Source organism: Garra rufa, chromosome 20 (assembly GCF_049309525.1).
Source record: "Garra rufa chromosome 20, GarRuf1.0, whole genome shotgun sequence".
Classification (NCBI taxonomy): Eukaryota; Metazoa; Chordata; class Actinopteri; order Cypriniformes; family Cyprinidae; genus Garra; species Garra rufa.
The window spans coordinates 7,802,500-7,808,499 of NC_133380.1; the positions used below are offsets into that span (position 1 = coordinate 7,802,500).

Here is a 6,000-nt window from a genome sequence, read left to right on the forward strand (position 1 = left end):
CCAGGGTCACATATATACAATGCTATGTATGTTTGCTTCTGCCTACATGGAATAACATGGTATATATATATATATATATATATATATATATGTATATATATATATTCTTATAGAAATTATTTTAATTATTTGCCATGTATTATTATTTATATGATATATTTTTTTATAACATTTATTATATTAATTCAAATTTACATAATATAAAAATCTAATTAATCCTATCTGTCAAACACATTACTTGAAATTTTATACATTTCATGTATGTAATGTGATTTTTTTTATATATATTTGTACAATTATTATAATATAAATTTCATAATTTCTATCTATAGTGACCACAATGAGCCATTATAATTTAATTTGAATTAACATTGAATACAATTATATTTAAAAATGATTATAACTTTTATCGATTTTTATTTCTTTATAATTTTTTTATAGTACAGTAGATACTCTAAAAGCCACAGAACTTCAATTTTGATTCGTTTTTGCACTAGTTACAGTAGCAGCCTGTGATTTTTCCCGTCGTGTGTGCTCTTCGCTAATGACTCGATTTGAGCACAGCTCCCCTGACTTGTTGATCCCTGAGCTATAAAGTAGTTTTAAATAATGAAGCACCCATCACCCTGCTGTCATCTCACACAAGTTATAAAATTGTCTCCGGCGAAGTTTGGCGGTGTTTCAAGCGAGCAGAGCGTTCAGAGCGCATTGTGTGCGGCTGACGGCGCGATCAGTCAGCGGGGTTTGATGAGAAACAGGTGCACGGTTCGGACTCATTAAGGCCGCTGTCACCATTAACGAATCGCGCGCTCCGCGGTCTTTCATCATAATGACAGGTCAGCGCGCACTCAAGCTGCGCGCACCATCAGAGAAAGAGAGAAACGCATTCACGTTTCTACACAAATACCGCTTTCTGCTCAAATACAAACGTGCACAATCTTAGACGTCCCATTGACTTCTACTGTAGTTAAACGAATCATAACTATTACACCCCCTCTTACTATAACTATTAACCCAACTTCTTTTTTAATATTTTTACCACCTGATACCATCAGGGTACAGTTTGGGTACATGGTGCAGGTGCAGATTTTATTTAGGACATTATTAGGCACAGCCCTGTTACTCACAATCACATTTACCTAACTGTCATACTGGAGAGGTTATAGTATATTGACTTTTAAAGTGTATAAATTAAGCTTATCATGATAGTTTGCTGGTTTTACCTGGATTTAGCTGGTTTAAGCTGGCTGCCCAGTCTGAACAGCAAATAAGTGGCCTAAAACCAGCAAAAATACCAATCATAATTTTGTTGTTTTCACCTTTTAATTAAAAAAAAAAAAAAAAAAAAAGTGGTCAAACTCTCTCTAAGACCTGTTAAGACCAGAAAACCCACTTAATCTTTTTTAAAAGGCTTTTTTAAAAAATGTATGAAGACATTAGTCATTTTTCTTGAACATCTTTCAGGCAACTTTATAGTATGTTGACTTTTAATGTTTGTAATTTCAGCTAATCATAATTTGCAGGTTTTACCTGCTTGTGCTGGTAAATGATTTGTGGACCCGCTCTAAAGTTCTGATCTAAATCAAATACTTCACAATACGTTCTTCAGAGTCCCGATCTGAATCAAATGATTTGTTATACTTGCTCCAAGTCCCGATCTGAATCAAATGATTTGCAATAAAAAGTTCTGATTGAATTAAAATCATTTGCAAACCCACTCTAAATTCCTGATCTAAATCAAACAATTCACGATACGCACTCCGAAGTCCCAATTTGAATCAAATGATTCGCAAACCTGCACCGAAGTCCAGATCCGAATCAAATGTTTCGCAAACCCCCACCGAATTTCCAATCCAAATCAAATGATTCACAAAACCTACACCAAAGTCCCGATCTGAATCAAATGTTTTGCAAACCTGCACTGTAGTTCTGATCCGAATCAAATGAAGTTCCAAATTGAATGAAATGGTACACAAATTCGCACCGAGATGATTCGCCAACATACACCAAAGTTCCGATCTCAATCAAATGATTTGCCATCCAAGTTCTGAAGTTCCAATCTGAATCAAATGATTTGCAAACCCGCACTGAAGTCCCGATCTGAATCAAATGTTTTGCAATCCACTTTCGGAAGTTCCGATCTGAATCAAATGATTCATGAACCCACACCGATATCCCAATCTGAATCAAATGTGATGCAATCCATGTTGTAAAGTTTCAATCTAAATTAAATGATTCACCAACCCACACCAAAGTCCCGATCTGAATCAAATGTTTTGTGATCCATGTTCTGAAGTTCCGGTCTGAATCAAATTAATCGTCAGCCCACATCGAAGTCCTCATCTGAATCAAATGATATGCAAACCCGCACTGAAGTCTTGCTCTGAATGAAATGAATCGAAAAACTCGCACTGAAGTCCTGATCTAAATCAAATGATATACAAACCTGCGGAAGTCCCAAACAATTCATGATCCATGTTCCGAAGTTTCGATCTAAATCAAAAGATTTGGCAACCCACACCGAAGTACCGATCTTTATCAAATGATTTGCCATACAAATTCTGAAGTTCTGATCTGAATCAAATGATTCATGAACCCACAACGAAATCCCGATCTGAATGAAATGTTGAGTGGTCCACTTTACGAAGTTGCAGTCTAAATGAAATGATTCGCCAGCCTACACCGCAGTCCCGATCTGAATCAAATGTTTCACAATCCATGTTCTGAAGTTCCAATCTGAATCAAATGATATGCGAACCCGCACTGAAGTCTCAATCTGAATCAAATGTTTTGTGAATCTGCACTAAAGTCCCGATGTGAATTAAATGATTTGAAAAACCCGCACTGAAGTCTCTCTCTGAATCTAATGATTCAAAAAACCCACACTGAACTTCTGATCTGAATCAAATGATATGGAAACCCGCAATGAAGTCCCTATCTAAATAAAATGATATGCAAATCCACACCAAAGTCTGTTCTGAATCAAATGATTTGTGAACATGCACCGAAGTCCCGATCTGAATTAAATGATTTGAAAAACCTGCACTGAAGTCCCAATCTGAATTAAACCATTCGTAATACACACTCCAATCTCCCGATCTGGATCAAATGATTTGTGAACCCGCTGCAAAGTCCCAATCTATATCAAACTATTAACAATACATGCTCCAAAGTCATGCTCTGAATCAAATGATTTGTGAACACGTACCGAAGTCCCGATCCAAATTAAATGATTTGAAAAACCCGCTTTGAATCAACCCATTCGCAATACGCACTCCAAACCCCGATCTGAATCAAATGATTTGTGAACCTGCACCGAAGTCTCGATCTAAATCAAACAATTAGCAATACATGCTCCAAACTCCTGATCTGAATCAAATAAATTGTGAACCCGTATCGAAGTACCGCTTTTAATCAAATGATCCGCAAACCCGCTCAAAAGACCCAATCTGAATCAAATGATTTGAAAAACCTGCACCAAAGTCCCGATCTGAATCAGACGATTTGTGATCGGCGTTCTGAAGTTCTGATCTGAATCAAAAGATTTGCCAGTCTGCTTTGTAGTTCTGAAGCTCCGAAGCAATGTCAAAGCAACTTTACAGTGTTAGACAGGAAAATAGTGTGCCAATAATGCACAAGGAATAAGCAGTACATTTTTCAGGTAAACTCAGTTCGTCATTGATTCAGTAATGTCATCGTCCAGCTCGGTTCAGTTCAAATAGTAGTGCAATCAAGTTGGTAATATTGCCAGAAATTGTCGATTGTTTAATTTTGATTTAATAAAGGTACAGCATGTTATAAACCATCTCATAAAATGATCATCTTACTTGTTTAATTTGCCCCTAAAAAGTGGACAAAACCACTCTTAAAACCTGCAAAAAGATCAATTAGACCAGGCTGTGAGGCCATTTTTAAAGCCTTTTTAGGAGTAAGTAACATTTATTTGCTCTGAATAAATATTCTAAAAATAACATCTTTACATATTTTGGACTTTTTTCTGCATTTTTTGTCCCTGAATGTATACTGAAAAAATTAGTGTGTAACGCTAATTCTTAGTAGAAAAACTGAAGTAGTATTTTGTTGTAAATAGTATTCTACTAAGCGTTTGTTTTATTTACAATCTTGAAAAATATATATTTTTTACAGTGTATAGGTCACTAACATGCATTACTGTATGCGATGTCTACTGCAGACTACAGCCAAAATGCTGCGATCAGCACTGAGTCTCTGGAAGAGTCTTTAGCCCGTGGCAGCCCTCTTTGTTCAGTCATTCCCCCAACATAATCTTGAACAATATTAGTCTGAAAGGTCCTTACTCTTGCCTGTACCTGAGTGAAGCGTGGAGGTGTCAGCCTGCGTTTGTTTACCTGTGTTTTGATAACGCTATAATGCGCTGTGGCTGACACCCCTGCCTGTATCAAACTAATTGGACCTGGAGGAGAGCAGCCAGAGAGGGGAAGTTGACACCATAATTAGCTTCTGAGCTCACTCCGTCTCAGCAGCGAAACTCTTAACAAGGGCCTTTTTTCACCCGGGGATTTGTGGGAGCTGAAGCAGTTCCGTGGCATTAAATAGCACCTTGCTGGCCTCTGCACATGTGCTTTGTGCTTGTTAGAAATCGCACAGATAAATGTCTCATGCTGCAGCTTGACCAGTGTTGTTGTTTTTCCTGTTTGTTTGACAGAGATTTTAGTTATGATTGACTAATTTTTAATTGAGTAATACAGATTTTTTTAAGTAATAGTTGATCTGATTTATTAATTTATTTGTTAGTTTTGCCACAGTAATTGTAGTTACTGACTATTTTAATGATGTCCTTACTACCTTTCTGGGCCTTGAACGTGTTAGTTGCGCCGCTGTTAATGCAGAGACTGAAAGCTCTCGGATTTCATCAAAAATATTTTAATTTGTGTTCTAAAGATAAACTAAGGTCTTACAGGCTTGAAACGGCATTAGGGTGAGTAATTAATGACAGAATTTTCATTTTTTTTTGTGAACTATCCCATTAACAATGAATGGACACTTTATCAGATGTATTGATAGTACTCAATATTTTCTACCATAATAGGCAGTAATATCCCTGTTTCATCCATGCTGTGATACCAGAAATATTGTCTTCCTGCTATTCTGCCATATGCTGTCCTCTGATGACCTCTTTCATCAGCAGGGTGTTTCTAAACACAGTACCACCGCTGGCTAGGTGTGTGTGTGTTTTGGACTATTCTCAGTACAGCCCTGCAGGGCTTTTGTTTCTGACATCTGACATAGACTGGAAAAACTGCATATTGCATAAATCTATTGTCTTATATCTTATTGGCTCCTCCTAAACTTTCCTAGAAAAGTAAATCTGTATATTAAACAGAACAACACACCTCAGATAATAAGAATGTACTCTCTGCAAATACATTAAATACAGGAATTGATGCTTACAAGGAGGCATTTGCATGCAAAATGATTTGATTTAAGCACACTGGGTTTTAAAATATTTATGTTTCAAACTGTATTTAATAGAAGAGTTGACCCAAAAATGAAAATTCGCTGAAAACATACTCACCCTCAGGCCATATGAAATCAATTAAGCATTACATCACTTGCTCACTGATGGATCATTTGCAGTGAGTGGGTGCCGTCGGAATGAGTCCAAACATCTGATAAAAACATCACAATAATCCAAAAGTAATCCACACCACTCTAGTCCACCAATAAACATGTTTTTAATTTTAAGTAGTTGCTTTTGGCTAAAATATGAGTCCTCTGTGAAAAAGTCATCCGAATCCAGAGAGAAATATGCACAGATCAAGCAAGAATTTTTATGTGAGAGGAGACATTGTAGACTAGGGCCCTATGAAATTTTCCCCATTTTTCCGTTTTTTTTTTCTTTTCTGATTTTATTTATCTGGATTTTATATATATATATATATATATATATATATATATATATATATATATATATATATATATATATATATATATATATATATATATATATATATATATAAT

The 6,000-nt window shown here is 35.9% G+C and overlaps 1 protein-coding gene across 2 annotated transcripts in view; it reads right to left on the bottom strand.

Annotated features, from left to right (window-relative positions):
- cdk18 (cyclin dependent kinase 18) overlaps window positions 1-6,000 on the bottom strand; it is a 102,565-nt gene that overhangs the window by 4,515 nt on the left and 92,050 nt on the right. The gene's annotated exons all lie outside the window — the stretch shown is intronic.